A 22,168-nucleotide genomic window follows, 5' to 3' on the forward strand; every position below is an offset into this window, starting at 1 on the left:
GGGAGGCTGGAGCGCGGCGTCTACCGGAGACCCGGGCGGCAGCGGGTCGGTCGCCGCCCCTGGCCGTCGGGCAGCGGGGGACGGGGGGAGAAACGCTGGGTGACGGCGGGCCGGAGCGGGGCCGGGGGTGCCGGTGTGGGCTTCGCCCGGGGTTGTGTAGGGCAGCGGCGGGCGAGGCGCCCGTGTGGGGATTTCTCCCCTCAGGGCGGCCGGTTGGGGCGGGCCGGCCCCGGCGGGAAGGGCTGGGAAGCCCGGCCGGGGCTGTGGAGGGCGGTGAGGTGAGGGGAACGGGAGTTGGTTTGGACGATCAGAAGGGCGGGTGGAAGAGTTGGGAGGCGAGCGAGGAGCGGGAGGAAGGCGCGGAGTCGGGCAGGGTATCGTTAGGCGAAGAGGGAAAGGAATTGAGGCGCAGGAATTTGTTTTTGTGGCAATACCGTTTCAGCAGCGGGTTGCCTCGAAGCGGGAAAGTCATACTTCGGTAGGCCAGGAGACCTGAAGATAAAGCTGTCCAAAAAACCCCCACAGGTTCTGAAAACAGCCCTTACTTTAGTTTTTACCCTCAGCTGTAAGCTAGTACACAAACAGCCGACTTACACATACACCGAGATCCACGAACGTATGCGGTCTTACATGGTTCTCTTAAAACGTTAAGCGCTGTAATAAACACCCATCCTTTGGCAACGTCAGATGGCTTGGCTGATGCAGAAGAATCCTTGAAACATTAGACCGGCGGCTGAGGACGGGTACTGGTGTCAAAGCCAAATTTTTCAGAACTGTGCTTGAGAAGGCCCCCGCTGCGTTTTCAACAGCCCCCACTGTCCCAAAGCGTTTCTAGATTTTGACAGGTCACGTGCTTTGTTCCATCCTTCATAAAAGTTAACATTCTTTAAACGTTTGGAGTTTTTTGGGGGGTGGGAGGAATGGCAAGAGTGCTAGTAATTAAAAATGTGTGTGTGCGTGCATGCACACAGCACTGTGGTGAACACAGGCTACTTCTGTTTCTGCTTGGTAGCATTTTTGATCCCACTTTATATTCATGTAAGCATAAATACCTATCTACAAAGGAGTGGATAGGCAGTTGCTCATAATGAATCAGACTTCATCTGGTACTACAGAGACTTCCATATCTGGAGTAAAAGGCCGTAGCTGAATGATCCCTTGAAGCCGTCACCACTGCCAGGAGAAGCAGCTGTGCCCTCCCCTTGCTTACTGCTCTTCAATCTGGCCCTTGCATCAGCCTCTCTTTTGAAGTGGTGCAATTGCTTGTGCTGCCACGTGGTGAGTTAGACTGGGGAATAGATCTACGTCAAAACTAACCCTACCCTTTTTACCTTCTGTTGTCCGCAAAAAAAACCCCAACAACTAACGCTGTCAAAGTTTGAGTTAAAGGTTGAAGAGAGGTTGGGACTGATTCCTTCAAAAACGGACAATTTGCAAAACTCTGGCCAGTTATTGGTATGAAATTTAGAGCAAGGTAACAGAAAACAGATAATTCACTAGTGCTTCGCGGCATTTATGCTTAACAGCATGATGTTAATAGCAAGGAATAATTTTTTTGTAGTCTGATCAGTACCAGGTCACTTCAGCCTCAAACTGGCTGCTGGAATGTTGAATAGAAAACTCATATATATTCACAGCAGTCGTACGTTATGTGTTTGACACACAAATCAGGACTTTTTTAAAAATCCTTGAGTTCATGTAAAAATCCATGATGAAAAAAATGTTTCCTTCCATCCCTCTGGAAACATCATTTTCTACTCCCTCACAGGGATAATTCACTTTACATTATCAAAGCTCATGCATTTGTACCTGCCTACATCAACTACACACAGTGAGGTACGTACATCTGAGATGTGCCATTAGGGAGAAGAACCTAAGCAGCTGAAAAGTGGCGATGATAACAGGGGGAAAACCCTAACCCTAAGCTTGCATTTAACATAGTTCAAGCCATCCCTCTTTATATTAGACTTCCTTCCTCTAAATAAAAAATTCCATGATCCTCTCTTTTCCTTTCATAGTTGTCTAGTCCTTTCCTGCCATAGCTGCCTATTCCAAATTACTTGTTTGAATTAAAACTCTCTTTAGAAGGAGAGTGGGTATCACATTTCAGTTAGTGTCTCTAAATTTTGTGTGTTACTTATGTTTTGTCCTTCCCTGTATGTGTCCTACGAATCCAGAAAAAACAAGGGCAAAGATCTTATGCGCTAGCATATAAGAGGGCTGCAAACAATAGAAATCTGACCTTTTCTCAAGCACTGAAGTACGGAGGGTAGGCAGAAGTATGCCGTTTCATTGTTCAGGGGTTTGAGTATTATCACACCACACATTTAAATTTTATAAAGGAGAAAGCTGCATCAAGATTTTAATAGGAGCTACTATGCAAGGACAGAGTTCAGGGCAAGAAAATCATCTGGAAATTGTCTCCATGGGGAAGAGAAACATATCAGTTAATCTCTGGGAGATGCGGGGGATTCTGACTTTCAGATCCTGCTAAGCTTAGACTTGGATCGTCCTCCCGGTGAGAGGTAAGACACTGAAGATATTTTGCCTCAAGACAGCAGCTCCTGTTTTTCATTTCTTTTGTCTCAGGCCAAAGCAAGATCATGCTTTCACCCGTGGCAGCAGGCCTTTCCTTTTACCCTCTTTCCTTCTAGGCACAGGCATCACTACTTGACTGTAGTCACCACGAATAACTGTCTGTCACCAGACTTGGTTGTGGGGGTTTATTTCACCTTTGCATAAGTGGTTGCAATCGTATTGCATCCACAGAGATGTTTTACGTGCATTGCACTGGAAAATTTGTGACCACATTCATTAGGAAAAGGGTAGCGTGTGGCACTGAAATGATAGTGCTATATAAAATCCTGTTAACCTGTCATCACATGAATTTGGTGGGCTTCACGAGCTGCACCATTTTTTGATCTTGCTTCTAACAAATCTCACTAAAATGTCACCCTATTGAAAGGGAGACATCAGCTTAGTAGGACTTACCTGTCTTTCTCCACAGAAGGCGTCTTGATGTGTGAGTAGCAGAAATTGGGGAAACTTGCTTATGGTCGGTGGTATCTAATGCTTTGCCTAGCTTTGGAGTAGTACCTACTTACTCTTTGCAATTAAGGCAGAATTCATGGCAGAGTTAGTAAATCACCATGTTCATGCTCCAAAAATAGTAAGTGTAAAACAGGATTAGTTTGCTATTATTACTATCAGAATAATATTTGGGAGATTGAACTTGCATTTTTAAAATATAAATAGAAGGGGGGGGGGAACAAAGCAAACTATTTATGGCAACAAAAAACACAATCTGACACTCCTCTAGAAGGTGTAGTAGTGTGTTAGGTGTGAATTATAATGCAGTATCTTCTGGATTAAAATGAATAGCATATGAAAAAGTAAATGCATTCCAAAAGTGTGAAATTCAGTTTCAAGTATTACAACCACAATACTGAGGTGTATGATTTGAATTTAATACACAAGAAAATATACAGAAGTTACTGTCCAAATTTACATGGGAAAAACCTCCAAGGAGTTAACCCCCCCCCCCCCGATACATTTTATTTGTACAGCTAGTAGATGCAGAGAGTCTCTTACTCTCAAGACACCTGGATTCAGTTCCTAGCAGATCACAAAGGACAATTGTGTAACTTAGCAAGTCACCTAATATAGATGAGATTCAACTAAGGAGCCTTAGTCTTTCTTAATGATGTTTTCAAAAGTGTGAAGAGGCCTTGATTGGAGAAGTGTAAATACATCCTGCCAAAATAGACTAAGGAAGCCTTAGTGCTAATTAGAACTGGTTGCTCCATGCTTTAGTTGCAAATATAAAGAACATCTCCTTAACCTCATTGGGATATCGGAAGGATGGTTTCACCCATGTTTGGAAAGCTGACAAAGACCAGGGGGAGAGAGACAAAGTGCTGCAAGAAGTTTCGAGCTGGTGTGAGTTGTCATAGCAGAGACACCAGAAGGATCGGCTATAGGAACCAGGTTTAAAGAAAGTTTTAATCAATAATTAAAAAGGGAAGAACTGAAATGAATGTCTATTGTGTATTAAGACTTAACCTGACCTTTCAAACAACATCTGCTGAAGGGTGATTTCACCATTACAGGCCCCTGGATGATGGAATCGTACAGGAATGCAAACATTTCCTACAATTTCCTCTGGCAGGCTCTTCTTTGAAGTTCTGATCCTGCAAGTGTAGTAGAAGACACGATAATGACAATGAGAATACTTCTAAATGCTCCGTATATTAGAGATACGGTGTCTGACTCACCGCTTAAAACTCTAGGTTTTCTGGACATATGTATGTTTGCATAAAATTGCACTGAAAGAGTAAAGCCTAATGGATCAGGCTCAATAGTATTACTGCTCTGAGTTTTATCTGTGGTCACTATACTAGCAGGAAATATTGTGGCTGTGGTTTCTACATCCTGAGTGGAAATCTGGAATTCAATAAAATATGGTCTCATTACAGCATACCTGTCTCCAACATATGTTCTCATTTTAGTGTTTCTGTACATACAGATAGCTCAGATTTATCTTCTGAGTGACAAAGCTTATCCTGTTCACTGCAGAGTATGAGAAACCTTTTGCTGAGCTTTGAAATCTTGAAACTTTTGAAATCTTAAAACTGAATACAAGTTGTCACCCCATTATGGTGGAACATTGAGAAGCAGATCAGAATTTCAGATTGTGGTATTTTGAGACAAAAAGGAAACAGCAGAGTATGAACAAGGATCAGTCCCCAAGGGTCGGTGTTCTCCTGGGTTAAATATGACACAAGCTAGCTGTTCACAAAAAAGAAAGAAAAAAAAAGATACAAAGGTGATAGAGGTAGAATATGGTATTATATTATACAGGATAGTGTAGCAATAACAAACATGTCAGTTTCACAAGTCACTGCTATAAAACACAACCAGGCCTAGAGGAGGCCACAGCATTATATATACCTTACATGTCTTCCCCCAGACCTAGGAGTTTAAGGGTCACATACCTTTCTATTATTGTCATCAAATTAGGTCTGATTTAAAGAGTCTACTGACAAGCAAGGCCCAGTTTATCTAGCTTTTTGGGAGCTAACCTTACTACCTCAATTTCCTGATTTTATGCTCTCCCAATTAAATAGTTTTAATGTCATCCCTTGGTCTCTTCAAAAGCTACCCACCAAATCATCTACTCTAACAATCTTACTCTTCACTTCCTTTTATAGATTATCCACTGTCTCTTAGCCAAGAATCCCTTTTAAATCTAGAAAGCTTTACTTTCCCTTTCCTGACCCTTAATTACACTCAACAGGATTCTCCTGACTGAGCTAACAGCTGTCCTTTATCCTGCTTGACAACACCCGATCCTCATTCCCACCAGTCTGCTGATCTGTTCTGAAATACCTGCTGTTGAAGTGATCAGACCTAAAAACGTAGTTTGCCACCTCTGCTGGTTTGAAAGATCCATGTGTTCTTTCAAGACAGTTCACTTAGTCTTCCACAGGCATCTCTCATTTGTGCCTTGTCTTTTGCCCTGCAGAAAACCAAGTGGTGCTGCTCGGGGGGGGGGCCCAGGTTTGTGACCATGCCCATAAATGTTCTCCAGTGATCAGTAGAACTTGTTCCATCATCAAATGTACATCACAAGGGATCGTAACTGTGCATGTTGTACAACAGGCTGTATGTATGTAGTATTTTCCCCATCTCCCTGAATGATGTCTGCTGTTCCAGTGCAGCTGGGGAATTCCTGCCGTGAACCCTGGCCCCCTCATAATTCAGGTATGTGATGGATTCACACTCCCATGTACTGTTCGTATGTGACTTCTGTGAAAAAGGAAGTTCGCTGGTGGTTGACTTACCCTGAAGTGTTTCTTCACCGCTCAGTGTGAGCTGGGGGTTGGCAAACTCCAAAGCGTACTAGCACGCTTCCTTGTGTTCCATGGGTGAGTCGCTGGTGAAAAGGTGCCTGCTCTGAAGATGGATATTTTAGATCCCCTGCAATCATTCCAGGACCGTGCGGTGACACAGTTCCACAGTGAGTGCTCATTTCCATCACCCAAAGTCTGTGCTTACGGGAGGGAGGCATGAACGTGGTGGAAGCCAGCTTGTTATCTGGAAGGAGTGGAGAGAAACGCGTTAGCTGAAACAACCCTGTCCCCCTTACGGGTACTGCGCTCTGCCCCTGCTGTGTTGACCCACTTTGTCCTGTTTGATGGAGCAAAGACATCCTCAGGGCCTTGCTCCAGAGTGCCAAAAGGAGTAGCAAGATGAGGAGGCAGCAACATCTATCCAGTATTGCAGCTGAAGGCTATGTTAAGACATGGTCCCTCATTTGGAGCTTCGGTGTTGCAAAAAGGTATGTACGTGACAGGTGAGTCAGGAACGGTACAGGCTGTGCTGTCTGAGCTGTAAAAGGTTCTGGGCTATGGTGTGCCTAAGCTAAGAAGTGGTAGGGACTTGACCTACTGCTAGATCGGGCAAGATACTGTGGGTGGAGGAGGGGAGGTTGTGGAGGATTTTTGGCTTGTTGGTCGTTTTCCAGTAAGTGAGAAGGAAGGTAGTGTAAGGTGTGGGAGGAGACGGAAAGGGGAGGCTTAGAATAGGAGATGGCTCTTTAAACAGGGAAGAGGAAAGAGAGCAAAACAATTCTAAAGAGCATATAAGGAGCAGTTGTGTCTTAGAAATGAATAGCCAGTTAATCCTATAAAAGAATTTTTGTGTCAATATTTAGTGAATCACAGGAAATTGGAAAGGCTGATGTGTTAACAGTGGTAAGTCATAGAGATGCTCTAAGCAATTGTAGAAATCTGCCAATATTTTCTTTTTTAGAGTCACTTGATACAAGACTAATGAAACAAACAATCATTCCCTGTCTCATTAAATCCATTACAACGAGATAAAATTTCCAATGGCTTCAGCTAAATGTTTGCAGTAAGAAGCAAATTTTCAGCTCATGAGTGGGCCTGCAAGTTAATAGATTCTTTGGTATTACATCACCACAGACAGTAGAAAGGATTAAATGAGTTGTCAGGATCATATTCCTCCTCTACTGATTCACTTTCAGCAAAACTGAAACTTTGTCTGACTTCAAAGAAGCTATTTTAAAAATCACATTTTTCAGGAAGGAATGACGTTATTTTGCCTGTTTCACCAGAATGAATGCTCCTCTGCTGCGCACAAACGAGCTGCTTGCCCTAGTTGAACAAAAGCTACGATGAGGGCTTTGATCAGTGTTGACAGTGTTCCTGCAGTATTTCAGTGTCTCATTCCTTTGTGCTTTCTAGAACCACTACAAATGACATTGGTTAAGAGAGAGTGTAAATTGCAATAAGATGGCCATCACCAGGGAGTGCTGAATTGGTCTGTTGCAAGGATTCTTTAATTATTAATTTCATTGCTACAGATCTTTTTTTGGTTTAATGCTTTCTCAGGACAAAGAGATCCTTTATGAGCTCCTTACAGCACCACTCATCTATATGACAAAATTTGTCCACTTTAGTCCACAGAAACTCCTTTTACATTAGTGACACATCAATGCTCTTGTTTAAAGGGTTACATTCCACACTGGGTTGGAGACAAGCAGGAAATCTGTCACTAATTTCCTTCCAGCCAGCTCCCACTGCCTTTTCTCAGTCCGCTTAATCCTCTGTACATTTCTTCTCTTTCATTTTATCTTCTGAAGACAGACCTGGTTCTCTTAGCTTTGTTCTTGTGTTTCTTTCAAGGTATTCTTCATCCTTCTCTCTCAGCTCCAAGCTGGCACTTGGCAGAAGAGGCAGGTCGCCGGCTCTCCCTGCAATGCATTGAGTGGCTCTGAGGCGCTCACCCGCCTCGTGTACATCTATTCCCTCGCTTAGCACATCTCCTCCTTCCTGCCCAGTCATCTTTATTTTTACCTATCTCCGCGGTGCATGTGGGGCATCCAAAACTTTGCTTCCCCTTCTCACACCTAAACCTTTCCTCTTAATAACTTCCCACTTGCCGTACAAGAAACCTCTCTAATCCTCCTTGTCAAGTCGTCAGCTTCTCATTAAATGGTGTACCTTCAGGAGCTGCGTATTTGCAATTCAGCATTTCCCGCCTGTTGCCGCTGCCAGGACTGGCAGCCCCGTTGCGGCAATGTTCTCATCACCTCGCGTCTCGTCGCTCACCGGCAAAGCCAGACTGCTCCCGTCTCTTGACAGTTCTGTACCTTCACTTCTTTCTGCCTCTTACTCAGCTTTGTGGCTCAGCAGAACTCCGTCCTGGCTTATTTCACTTTTCTCATTTTAGCCTTTACCTTGTTCATGGTTCTGTATCCTTCTGCATCTTCTTTCCTACTGTGTCTCAGCCTCATGCATTTTTCATGTCACTTTGTGCCTCAGCCTTCTCATGTAGAAAGCCCTGCTCTTCCCCAAATGCCCTGGAGTTTTCTCGTGTCCACCTTACCAGTGTCTCTCAGCTGCTGTCCCAGAGAGTGTATTTTTTCCAAGTTAGAAAACTCTTCAAAACACAGCTTTTGTACTGTCAAAAAGCAGAAGCTTTTCCACCTCCACTTTAAAAGTAAGGAGGAGTGCACTTGAGAGAGAGAGATTTTTGCAGATGTAGAGCCCCGTTCTATACTGTCCTCTGGGGCTCACAGGTTGGGCATCTAAAGGCTGACAGACTCATATAAAGTCACTTTTGAACGTTTGGGCAAATGGTTTAAACTCTTCCCTGTCTTATTTAGGTGCAATTCTAAAGTATTTGAAGGACTTGTTCCCACTTAATACAAGGCTAAAATTGCTGTAAACCTTATGTATTGGTGCTCCCTAAAGAAAGAAAAAAAGTTTTATTCAGTTACAAGCCTTTGAAAAATGCATATATACTTTTAAGCCCAGAATGACAATTGCAAAAAAATACCTAACTTGAGGGAGCGGGTGCAAAGCAAATATATAAGGAGTAGGCATGAGAAAAAGTTAAGCTTCCCTTTCCCTCTTTTATGCTTCTCCTTTACCAGTACTGTGGAGACTGAAAATAACTCCACTCTCAGTGATGTCACCACCATTAGAGGCACGCTGTCAGCTTAATTTGTTTTCTGACTTCAGCAGGGGAAGTAGAATCTGACTGCTGACTCACTTGTTAGGTCCGAAGTAAAGTAGTTATGTTTATTTCTCCTATTTGGCCACGACTTCGGGGCTTTAAATATTCCCCCCACCTTTGTAGCAGGTACAAGTACTCCTATTCGTGAAGCAAAAAGGAAACGAAGAGTCTGAAATAACTGCGCTTTGTTCTCCTAGGGAAGGTGTTGTGTGAAGCAGGAATACGTAAGATTTTTGCAGAGCTGCCCTGCTGAATATTTCCTTCTTTCGTACGAGGCCGCAGTGGTGGTCTCGTCGCTGGTTGCCTGGGGTGGCTGAGCAGTTACCTTAAACCTCAGCCCCAGCCGCTGACGCAGCACCGGTGGTGTCAGCAAGCCATGGTTTGGCCGCAGATCCATTGTTCGGACGCTGTTATTTTTCTTTCTTGGCCTGCCCCCGAATGTCTCTGCAAGCTGAAGTGAAGGAGTCTTGTGGGAAGTCAGTGTGCAGATGGTCCCTCTTTTGTCCCTTTCATTATCCGTTGTTTTCCATGTACCTCTGAGGTCGGGCAGATTTTCTCTTGCCCACAAAGAGTATTTTTGATGTCTACATGACATATTTTACGCATATTTTGAGGGGGGAAAAAAAAGGTCACAGTTTAGTTTGGACTGGCAAAGTAGCAGCAAATGGAGACTTTTCCTGACAACATACTTTTTTTGGCTCTCCTTCTTTATTTAAGTACCCAGGGGCCAGATCCTCTGCTGGCAGAAGATGAGAGGGGCTCCAGCTTTTTTAACCACTTTGCATTTTCGGGGGATTTAAAGCTTTGACTGCCACTGACTCGCCTAAGCAAAGTGGAGTTGTGTCCATAATGCAAAGATAAGGCATACTTGAATGCAATGAATGGCTCTAAATATTTAGAGCAAGGAAGAACTCACACAAGAAACAATAATAAGTAAAAAGATACAGATTGTTTCAATCGTGTGGTTTTCCTCAGGATGTTTAAGTAGCGTTGCCTTAGTTTCAATTTATTTTTTTGTAATCCTTAGAAGTTATTTAATATCAGATCTAATCTTATTTTCTGCCTTTAGCTTGTTTGTTTTTAGTTCCTCCTTCTAGAGGTTTGGTTGGGAGCTACCCCTTGCTGATTTTTTACCCTTTTGTTAGGATGCAGGAGGAAAACATGCTGCCATATTTCTAAAGTCTCATGGACTCAATGAATTGTTTTTTTATTTGTCACACTTTTAAAGATGTGCATGCATTTTAATGATAGAACTGCATATTTCTGTAGGAAAAAGCAAGGTATTCTAGAAATTTATGTGACAACAACATTAACAATACTCTTTTATAACTCTTCCCCCCAGGATTAATTTCAATTGTAGAATGCATCTTCTTATAAACAAACTGTGAAAACTGATGGCAACATTTCATTTAAATACCAGGTACATGGGAAGGTAATGTACTAGTACATTAAAACAATGAATACAATTCTTTTCCCATTGAAATCATAGGCATAATTCAAATAAATACCTACAGGAGCAAAACTCAATCTAACTTCTTAACTTTCATTTTATAATGGCAAAGTTCATCCATAGAGGATTGCTGCATAGCATCCTTCAACTTAAGAGCTGTCAAAACAGCTCTCTGGTGTAACACCATGCATTTAAAAGACATTGCCTCTGTACTCAGCATCAGATGCTGGCTCTGTGGGCATTTTTAGGGTAGTATGGAGATGACTCTGTCATTCTAATGGTGCAGACCGTGGCAGTCTAATTTAATCCTGCTTTAGGAATCCCCCTAGGTTCAGGATAGGATGAATGCAGGGTGAAAAAGTTTGCAATGACTAGCTTAAATGTTTATATCTCTGGCTTAAATGGACTACACCAATATACACATTTTCTGTGAAAACATCCAAGTATTTCTTTTCCAGCCTGTAATGATTAATGAAGATCAATGAATGCTTCCTTTTACTCATGGACTGGTAAAAGACTTTAACTTAGAGAACCAAAATTTCCATGCTTCAAGGGCTCTGTGTCATAAACAAGACTGGGAGAGACTTCATCTTCCATCCCACAGTGGCATCGAAAAGGTTCATGCTTAGCCTTGCTTTTTAACTCTGCATACAGTTTGGTGAACTCTTCTCATAAACTGCTCTGCATCCTATAAAATGGCTTATAATTATGACTTTTGAAAGGCAAAGACCACTGAAATCTCATGTCAGAAGTTTTGTCTGATGAAGAACCAAATAAACTTTAAGTAGAAACCTCAGGATTTGGCCCAGAGAAAGCTCAAGTAAATCATTCTTCACTGTTACTACTGGCAGTTACTGAGCTTAGTAAACAAGCTGAAGGAGATTTCAGTTAAGAAAACAGTATCTGGAAAATAAAAAATGATAGAAATAATAAGTAAACAGCATTACAAGAATTAGGAACTCAGCCTTCTTGATGGATAGATTGTTTTTAAATTGTTCAAAACCATAAGCGTTAATACTTTGTTAACCATAATATTGTTACATTTTGTATTTGGTGATGTTAAAAAAATTGTAATAACTGAATTGAGTCTCGTGCCTTCATAGGGGTGTGTTGTGGTTTAACCCCAGCCAGCAACTCAGCACCAGGCAGCCGTGCTCTCAATCCCCCTGACCCAGTGAGATGGGGGAGAGAATCGGGAGAAAAAGTAAAACTCGTGGGTTGAGATAAGAACAGTTTAATAGAACAGAAAGGAAGAAAATAATAATGATAATAATACCAATCATAAAATGACAATAATAATAATAAAAGAATTGAATATACAAAACAAGTGATGCACAATACAATTGCTCACCACTCGCCAACCAGCGCCCAGTTAGTTCCCAAGCAGTGATCCCTCCCCTGGCCACCTCCCCCCAGTTTATATACTGGGCATGACATCACACGGTATGGAATACCCCTTTGGCCAGTTGGGGTCAGCTGTCCTGGCTGTGTCCCCTCCCAGTTTCTGTTTAATATCTTCATCAATGACACGGACAGTGGGATCGAGTGCCCCCTGGCAGGTTTGCAGATGACACCAAGCTGAGTGGTGTGGTTGACACACCTGAGGGACAGGATGCCGTCCAGAGGGACCTGGGCAAGTTCCAGAAGTGGGCCCATGTGAACTTCAGGAGGTTCAACAAGGCCAAATGCGAGGTCCTGCACCTGCGTTGGGGCAACCCCCCCAGTATCGATGCAGGCTGCGGCATGAAGGGATTGAGAGCAGCCCTGCCGAGAAGGACTTGTGCATACTGGTGGATGAAAAGCTGGACATGACCCAGCAATGTGCACTCGCAGCCCAGAAAGCCAACCGTGTCCTGGGCTGCATCCCAAGCAGCATGGGCAGCAGGTCGAGGGAGGGGATTCTGCCCCTCTGCTCCCATCAGGTGAGACCCCACCTGCAGTTCTGTGTCCAGCTCTGGGGTCCTCAGCACAGGAGAGACAGGACCTGTTGGAGCGGGTCCAGAGCAGGGACACGAAAATGATCAGAGGGAGGAACACCTCTGCTGTGAGGAAAGGCTGAGAGAGTTGGGGTTGTTCAGCCTGGAGAAGAGAAGGCTCTGGGGAGACCTTATTGTGGCCTTTCAATATATAAAGAAGCCTTATAAGAAAGGTGGGACCGACTTTTTAGCAGGGACTGTTGCAATAGGACAAGGGGTAATGGTTTTAAACTAAAAGAGGGCAGATTCACACTAGATCTAAGGAAGAACTTTTTTATGGTGAGGGTGGTGAAACCCTGGCACAAGTTCCCCAGAGAGGTGGTCAATGCCCCATCCCTGGAGACATTCATGGTCAGGTTGGACGGGGCTCTGAGCAACCTGGTCCAGTTGAAGATGTCCCTGCTCATGGCAGGTGGGGTGGGACTGGATGACCTTTGAAGGTCCCTTCCAACTCAAACTATTCTATGATTCTACGATAAAAGGTAGTTCAGCTTGACTTTTTAGCTGGAGGAAGGAGCTAATACTGGTGTTAATTACATGCCTTTAAAAATGCAAGTCTTCATTACAGCTATTGTTTCCAATTCAAAATCAGTTAGATTTACTGTCTAGCACAATTCCTAGCTGCAACTCTTAAGCACCAGGAACTGCCTCCATACAAAAGACTGCAATCAAGGACTTGCCAAAATTAAATAGATGCCTGCATTGGCATGCTTATTATAGCACTTATGATGTAATAAGTGCCAGGTGGATGCATGGACTATGACAGAATAAAAAATACAGAGCTATCCCAGCTTTATGAGTTTGTATTGTTTTGTAAAAGATATCTAATGTCCTTTCTTTCAGAAGCATTCAGACAACATACTTCTAAAAAATTTTCTCTAGGATAGAGAGGCAGGGTTAATTAAGGTTGAAAAGTATTGGTTTTTCTAGCACGACTTTAGCACATTTCGATGGTAATGCAGCTAAACATCACTGTCTGAAAATTGTAAAATAGACTGTGGCAATTATCACTGACAATTTTGTTATATTAAGATATGTGTTGTTAACTTTTAATGGTCTTTGAAACCTGCAAACAATAGAAAGATAGATATACATGTAGTTTATGTGTGGTTGTATATTGGGTCACTGCCTGAAGATAAACTTGAGAATGTGAGGAAAGAGTTAGTCATTTGAAACCAAGCTTAGCATTGTATCTAGAAGAGGCTTTCTGCACTCAGACAGTACTTTCTCAAGTGGGAGAACAAAGGGTCGTGTTTCTCGTGGGCAAGTGTCTACCAAGCTCCTCAACCCCCTGCGGAGCCACTGGCAGGGTCTGTGTCTCAGGCTGCTGCTCACACACACAGACCTTCCTCAGCACCCTAAATTCCCTGTCACGAAGGGAATGCAGATGTGACGAACAAAGAACGTAGCTGACAGAAGTCTATTCTCTCACACGAGATCAGTGTTGTACAAAACAATTACCCCGTCATTTTAAGGACCTGGTGGGAATCCTTCGGCTCCATGCCACACAGCTCTGTCGCTAATTTTGAACACTTCTTGCCCAGAAAGGAAGAGTGCCCCTCCTTTCTGCTCTCAGCCACGCATTGGATGGCATGGCAGGAGATACCCATCTGTCCTCCAGCCCAGCACATCTCAGAGACAGCCTTGGGAGGTGTCTGCACAGACCTCACCGCAGCCTCAAAGCTGAGGGGTGCAAGAGGAGCCCGAGAAAATCCGGTGAGAGCTGACCCTCACAAGCAGCAGCAGACACGTGGCTGCACCTAAATACGATGCATCTTTCAGCATATTGCACGGGAAGCCTCTATCTGCTGGCTGACACCAGTGGGTGGTCAGGAGTGTGCTGGTGAACCTTCACTCCTTGGGCTGAAATGTTAAAAAACCAACCCAACCCCAAACCCAACTAAAAAAGCGACTCCCAGAGCTTCATAGTGCCAAAATACCTGCAGCGATAAGAGCAGGAGGGTTGTGGTCGGGGCAGAGGCTGGGAGTGGGCCTGAGAGCAAAACTCGGAGGAGGGCCAGCGGGGCAAACTACAACAACTAGGAAGTTGCTCAGATAAGCAGGTTCAGAGAAAGTCATAGTACCTGCCTTCCTGGTCCTGGAATGGATGGACAGACCTGGACCTGCCTTGTCAAAGCAGACATGACTGCTGGGCTCCTAAGCCTTTTAACCATGATTTTCTTTAAATAGCAACAGCAGCTGTTCCATAAAGAATGTGGGCTTTTCCCACATCTGCCCTGGCTTTGCCCATTTTAGACAATGAGAAAGAGCACAGAGGTGTAGTCCAAGGCTGTTTCCCCACCATCGCTGTAGCCCTACTTGGCCTTCCCATGCCTACACTCAGGAACCATCTGAGAAATGCTCCTGGAAGAAAAGGCTTGTGCTCAGATCATACAGAAATGCCAGTAAACCTTTTCCTCTTTAAAGTTTTGGAGAGAGAAAACCGTGTCAGTGAGTATTTATTGTTTCTTTAATATCTCAGAGAAAGTGTTTTCCTCAGCAGCGCCCCTTACCCCTCCTGCAGCCATGGCCCAAGCTGTCCCATAATCTCTGCTCTCAGGGATTCCCCAGAGCAGTTCACCAAACTTTAAAGCTGTCTCAGGTCTAGGTCTGTCCATCCATTTGTTCCAGGAGCAGGAAAGTGAAGAGTAGTCTAGTCCTTATCTTCTCCCTAATATCCCTTACAAGCCCCATTGCTGTCTTCCAGTTCATCCTTTTCTATCCGAGCTTAACATCTGGAGAAACTGGTTTCTGTGAGAACACGTCTCGTGTACCTCTCGGGTGTTGGGTAATTCAAGGCTGAGGGGGTCGGTGTTTACGTAGAGTGGGTGAGCCTGATTGAGAGGGTGGGAGCTTTGGTTTTCACCTGCTTGGGTTGGCCAGGCATGATGTGAGCTCAGAGAGAACTGGGGAGACAGTGGGCAGAAATGGGACATACAGGGCTGGCATAAGACAGATGGATAGCGCCAAGGTCCTAGGCAAGGGCTGGATATTTACATGGGAATATGGCCCACGCGTGTCCCAGAGTCTGCGTGACCCTTGGTTTTAGACACCAAGTTAGTGCTAGAGATTTATTGGAGATAGATGAGATGGATCACAGAGTGGGATTCATCTGCCTAAATCGCCTTGGACAGCTACTTTAAAGTTGATGAGCCTGGCCACTCACGTTTGATGACTAAAACTGTATGAATGAAACCATTCCCCGCAGAGACATCCTGGGGAAAGCGTTGTGGGAGCGTCAGGTGGGAATGATGGAGGGGATAAAGTGCTTTGGGGTATATTAACTGAACAGAATCTGAGTATGAGCCACTAATGAGAAGCTTCCTTGAAGCGCGGTGCTTAGATGAGTCAATTGAGGCAATTTTAGGAAAAAATGAGACATATTCATGCAGGTGTGTGTGACTGCCAAAACCTTATCTGGAGTATTGTACGCACTTCTGAGCATCAGTGACTGAGTGAGAGGGAGTTCAGGCTGGAACAGGTGCAGAGAAATGATGACGGTAATGAAAAGTATTTTAGAGAAGAGAGCTTGCTCAGCTCAGAAAAGCAAAGGCTGAAAGAGGTCATGGTTACTCTCCGTGAATGCAAAACAGGTAAAACACCTGGAAGGGAGGGAACCACTTATGCTAAAGAACAATACTGGCACAGGAATGAATGTAGATTGAAGGGTAGGATGGTTTATAACCACCAGAGCAACAAAGTTTTGGTTGTTTTAAAACAATAGGAGTAAGAGAGGACAGAATCTACGTAGTTTTAAAACAGAACCTGGCCAGTTTATAAAAAGGAAGATGCAGGTTGTTTGCCTGTAAGAGCAGGTAGTTAGAACTTGATACACCGGGAAATTCCATCCAGTCCATTGCTCCCGGGTCAGTCTCTAACCTTTCTACTTGGGCAGACATCGTCAGTGTCAATAGCAGATGAAACTAAAGCTAAACTGAAATTGAAATATCAGTGGCTTGCTGTGAGAGGGTGGGTAATTATTTAGAAGATAATATACCCCTGTAGATACCAGAATCAAGTTCCTGCTGGGAGCATTCAGGTATTTAGGCAACGTACAAACCTGGTTAGATAAAGACAGCTAGGGTAAGGTAGGGAATAAAAGATAATGCCTTGTAAACAGAGATTGCGTTACAGAGGTAGCATGACAAACAGCATTCACCTAGAGCCTTGAAAGCAAAGGAGTAAGACATCAGGAAAAAAGTCTTTTCATTTCTACATGGTCCTTAAAATACTCAAGGACTGCAGACTTTCACTCTACTGCAACCAAGACAGCAAAGTACCACACAACTTCTGAGCTCTGAAAGAAAACCTTACTGGTGGCTGATCCCCATGACTGGGATAGGATATATTGGACTAGATGGGCCAAAGTTACCAATTTCTAAATTTCTATGATAGTTATTTCTGAGAACTAATGGCATCTCTATACCATCTTCACTCCAGTGCATTATTCATCCCCAGGAACAGGGATCTCATTTTAGGATCTCTGATGCTAAAATTAGCATTTGTGGTAGTGAAAATCTGCCGAGTGTGATCCTCAAGGATCAAAAAGAATGGTCTAGAAAGGGAAGAATATAGATGATAACATTAAAACCAACACTCTCCACCTTTATTTTTTGACCCCACAGACTAAAACTACTTAAAACCTGTGTACCACGCTCAGCAGCTCTGCAGGCTTAGTACAGGGATGTCTTTTTTTTCCTGTGGAAAAAGGAGTCTTAAAGTCTTTCAGATAAGAAGAGTCTCAAAGGTAACCACTTTTTCATCAAGTTCCACATTTTTGAATCTGAATTTCAGCACTGAAGATTCCAGATGCTATAAAAACATTAATGTAGCACAACATAGTATTAAGGCCATGTCTCACTGATGCAGACTGTACTGGTTTAGCCACCCAGCCTGACAAACTGCTGCCAGTGCCAAGCCAATATATCTTTTTTTCCCCATAATTATACCATTTTTATCCCAGAGTGAGATTTCTCAGACATGCTATTGTTGTCAGGGACATAAGGCTCCATTACCATTATGCTGAAAACTCTTCCCTGCCCCCACAATGCATTCAAATAGATCTTAGTTTTTACTAAACAGTGGTTTTGTAATCACAGATTGAACAAAGTGTAGCTGAGCTTAATAGAAGTGTCATAGTACAGACATGGTCATTTTCTTATTTAACTCTAAAAAAAAAATCTCTGAACAATACTATTTATTTTTTTTAACCGCCAGCATTCCCTCCCAAGACCCAGATGCTGTATCAAAATTAAAAAAGAAGTCTTTGACTGCAGTAGGGTAAGACATATGGGTGTAATGCCAGAAAATAATTAAAAATTAAAGCAAACTGGAAAGCTGTACTGCATGTAAACCATCTTCCAATTACATCAGCAACTAATAAGCAGTAATTTGGGTTGATGTTCCTGTTATTTTCAGATAGGAGTTCAAAGCTCCGGATTTTTTAAGAAGTATCATTTTCATTGTATTAAATCTCACTGTAATTGATAGAAAGGCTCTCACTGATCTGAAAATAGAAGACTAACTAGTTCTCATTGAACTAGCACACAAGAAGGGAGTGGAGGAGAGGTAGGAGCAAGGACAGGCAGCATGAAGCAGTGTTAGGTACTTGGTGTCAAAATCCGAAGGGCCAAAGCCCAGCTGGAGCTGAGACTGCTGAGGGGCACTGATGGGAACCTGGCAGGCTCCGTGGAAATGCTGATTTCAGTGTAAGTTCGTGAAAAGTATGGGCCCATTGACAAGTGGAGAAGAAACCCTAGTTACAATGGAACAAAAAAGGCTTAAGTATTCAATGACTTTTTTCACCTCAGTCTTCACAATCAAAGGCTGCTCTGGTACTGGCATGATTTGGGATGGAGAGGGGCAGCCCTCCCTCAGGGGAAAGGGGTCAAACAAGTTAGAGACTTGGAAGAAGTTGGATGTACTCAGAACCATGGCCTTGGGTAGGATTTACCTGAAGATGCTGGAGGAGCTGGCCAATGTGATTGTAGGATCAGTATATGGGGAAAACATTTTTAAATTAAGCTTTTTTAAACAGCAAGGGAGCTGTGAAGAAAATGGAACATGCATGTGAACAATTTTAGCTGTAGCTAAGCTACGTTAGCTGCACTTGCTATTATAATGAAAGAAATTCCCACAACTGAGTGGGCCATGGGATTTGATTTTCATATTTCTTGTCCTACTTTTATGTTTATAAGACATCACATACAGCAGCCTTCATTTTTAAGACCTGGGATTTGGTGTATCCTATTTCTGAAACAACTATGAAAGTTTTACTGAATTTATCACTGCGGGAAGAGGGAAAAATCCAACACCAGGTGAAAAGGTACTTTTAGAAGCTGGACCTGATACAAGCTTTCACAGCTGCCCTGGGTGAGATAAGCTGGTATGCTGGTGAAATATTCATTTGACATCTGGGGAGGAAACGCTGTGAGGAAGTGAGCTCTTACCACCGGTGGGCCAAGTCCCAAAGTTTCTGCTTAGTTTTGGCTCAGCCAAATTTGGCTCATTTGATTCAGCTGGCTCTTCAGAACTTAGCTCTGCACAAGGACTGCGAGTCATGATCAAACTGTCCCCCCTAAAAAATAATTTACAGACCATTCAATTTGTGAGCTGTCACTTGTGACTCTTAATTTCCGCAGTCTGGCATCCGATCTGCCCAAGAGTCCTGTCATATCTTCCTCTGCCTTCTTTAATACCCAGCTACCAACCTTGCTACCCACACTTCCCAACACTGCCTCAGCAAGAGGGAGCACAGGCTGGCAAAACGGGGGGTCACCTCCCATCTCACACTATCACCTTTCTCGTAGAGGGGCAACAGATTTGGCTGTCTCGTCTCTGCTATTTTCCCAGAATGTGTAGAAATACAATCTCTTGGAGATCAGTAGCTCTCTCAAGTTAAGGCAGATTTAGCCAGAGGGTTCAAAAGTGAAGGTGTGCAGACAGACAATGTGGTCAGATAAACCCCACCTCATTCAGAAACCAAGCTGAACACATAGTGAATCTAAGAAGGAAGAGAAAAAAGGAAGCTACGGCTGGGAGCGAGAGATACAACTGAGTCTCATTTTCCCTTTCATTTGCATCATTGGGAATTCTGCTAATTGGTTTGAATAGGAACTGAACTGGACCCTAATTCAGCTATATATATTTCAAAGAAACACATTTAATGTAGGAGTTGAATAGTGAAGTTATAATTTAAAAAGAGGGAAAACGAGACATTAAAAAAGAAGCAATGATGCTTGTTCCTTTTTTAAAATGTTTGATATTAATATTTGGACATCTATTGACACACTAATAACTGCTTTGAGGAACAATTAAAGGAAAAATGACCAACTTTGGGGCTAGGTGAAAATATAAAATAAATGCCTTGATACACTGGAAGAAATAAAGAAATAAGAGAAATGTTGTATTACTGGTTAAGAAACAGTGAAAGGGACTCATTTCAGACTGAATGCATAACCTCAGCATTACTATTTTCTGTCTTGCTGTGCTTAGGGAATTTACTTGTTCTTTAAATGTATGTGCTTTTAATGAACATACAGGTGATAACAGTGTCAATGTATATGCTGAGATCAATTCACTTTCACCTGGGTTACCAGCTGTACATTCTGAATGCCTATAATGAAATGTAATTATTACAGAGTTTTGGCCTCCTAATTTTTTAAGCCTAAAACTATATTAGGATCTTTTCTAGCAACATCATCCACGTTAACAAACTTTTAACCTGCTTCCTTCAGACTCAGCTCAGGATAAGCCCTTGCTTTGTTAGTCTGACGACACAGTTTCATAATCATTGAGCATTGGTGTTATTAGTCCCTATGGACTTCATTTGTCAGGGTATAAACTAAGCAAGGGTTAAATCTTTCATTTGAGCAAGAGCTTAAGTGTATGTTTAAAGTTATATGAAATCTGCTGGACAAAAACATGTCCCTTCTCCGAGTCGTGCCGAGGGATGCTGTGATTCACCGCATGGATTCAGGCGCAAGGGAGAAAAGGCAAAGAGAGAAGGGGAGCAGCTTTTCTGAGGCGAACTCATCTTCCTAGAAGGCTGCAAATGGCTCTGGGCACCTGCGACATGCAAGCTCCAGATGTTTGGAGGTAAAAACCAGGCAGGAACCAACTCTGCAACTTAATTCCTTGAGGAGCTAAAGAACACACAGGCTTGTTAAATAAGAATCCATGGAAATTTTCTACTTCAGGGTTATTGTGCTTAAATTCTCAGGATATAATTAAAAAAAAAATCAGACTAGGCATCCTCTGACAGAAGGATGTCTACTGCCTGACAACCTTCTTTGCTCCTCCTTCTTTCTTCCTCCTGCCTTCTTCCCAAAAGGGGTCTTCTGTGTTATTCTCCCCAGGTGTCTTTGTCAGGGGCTCAGCATCTTTTCGCAACATAATTTATTGCTTAGTTATCGCTGACCTCAGGTATTCAGAGCTGAAAACTGTTGTGCTCTGGACAATAGCCAAGGGTATCCGAGAGTGATGCATGAAAGTGGCCGGTCAGGCTTCGATGCTCCCGTGTACCCTGCGCTCGATGCGAGAACTGACCTTGTCTCCTCCCATGGGTTCCATGTCAACTGGGAGGCCAAACACAGCAGAAAAGGCAAAAGAGACCCGCATTGGAAATGGTGTTTTCAGCCCAACCTCTCTATGCAGATGCCTGATGAGATTTAAAAGCCAGAGAGACATTTCACCGAGGTCTGCAGGAGTCGGGGCTGTTGGTCGGGCTGCCATCCACTGCACAACTTTCAGTCCTAGGCAGTAAACTGTCAAACTGGCTGAAGCATAATATGGTTTATAGGGAAAATTCACTATATAGGTTGAATAACTCTATACAGTGGAACTTCATGAGCTTATAAAAGCTGCTCCTGGTTATGTAGAAAGAGAATGGCTAGGATCTGAAACTGAACTGCTAAAATCCCACTTTCCCATCTGATTTGTAAATTCTAGTTTGGGGCTGTACTTAGAGCTGTAATCAGTGTTTTGGAAGGAGTTAATCTCAGAGCATGAGGAGTGAATACCGTTATTCTCCTTTTAGATTGCTTGCACAGAGTTTCTCTTCCTGATTAGTAAGAAGAATTCTCTACCCAAAAGGCCCATCTACTTGCAGCCTCTGCATTCATAGTCAAGGATTACTTTCATTTAAGACATTACTTGGATAATTTTCAAAATCTGCTCAACATTTTCCTTTCTCATCTCCCATTTCTTCTTTTGCCCATATTCTCCTCTGGCTTGCACTTCACAGAGTGCTATCCAAAAAGGAGAGAGTTCGCCTCTCTTCCTGCAGTAGTTCTGAAGATTTAGCGTGGAGATCATGAGATTCAAAATTACCCCTCTTGTGAGCTTCCACCTCCATTTCCCTTCTCTAAAGAAAAGAGCCTCTTTATAAAGAGGCTGTCATTACCTCCATAGTCTAGACCTCAGCAATTCAAAAACAAATAAATAAATCTGCACTCTTCTGCTGCTCGGGAGTTGTGCATTGGCTTAAACATCAAAGATAGGCAAAATTACGCACAGGCGAAGAGCACATCCACATGTCCAAATCCAACTTGAGACACCTCTGCTTCAGAAAAGGGGAAGCCTTCCTTGTCTTGCTTCTTTCCAGGACATTGACTTGCCTGCTTTTAATAAGCTACCTGTTTATTGCAAGGCAGTGCAGGCACCGGTGGCTCAAGCTCCAGCAGTTTGCTGCTGCTTT

At 43.2% G+C, this 22,168-nt stretch overlaps 1 protein-coding gene and 1 long non-coding RNA gene across 2 annotated transcripts in view; one reads left to right on the forward strand and one right to left on the reverse strand.

The window, feature by feature from the left end:
* Nucleotides 1–755, reverse strand: part of RPS6KA3 (ribosomal protein S6 kinase A3) — a 78,763-nt gene extending 78,008 nt beyond the window's left edge. Inside the window, exon 1 of the mRNA XM_069784813.1 lies at nt 631–755. The gene's annotated coding sequence lies outside the window, so the exon portion shown is untranslated. The remainder of the gene's footprint in view (nt 1–630) is intronic.
* LOC138685624 (uncharacterized) lies at nt 709–11,982 on the forward strand. Its single transcript, XR_011324928.1, has 3 exons — nt 709–845; nt 4,110–5,763; nt 5,995–11,982. It is a non-coding gene; the product is annotated as an uncharacterized lncRNA (long non-coding RNA).
* The last annotated feature ends 10,186 nt before the right edge of the window (nt 11,983–22,168 follow it).

The sequence above is a fragment of the Haliaeetus albicilla genome, chromosome 6 (genome assembly GCF_947461875.1).
Source record: "Haliaeetus albicilla chromosome 6, bHalAlb1.1, whole genome shotgun sequence".
NCBI lineage: Eukaryota > Metazoa > Chordata > Aves > Accipitriformes > Accipitridae > Haliaeetus > Haliaeetus albicilla.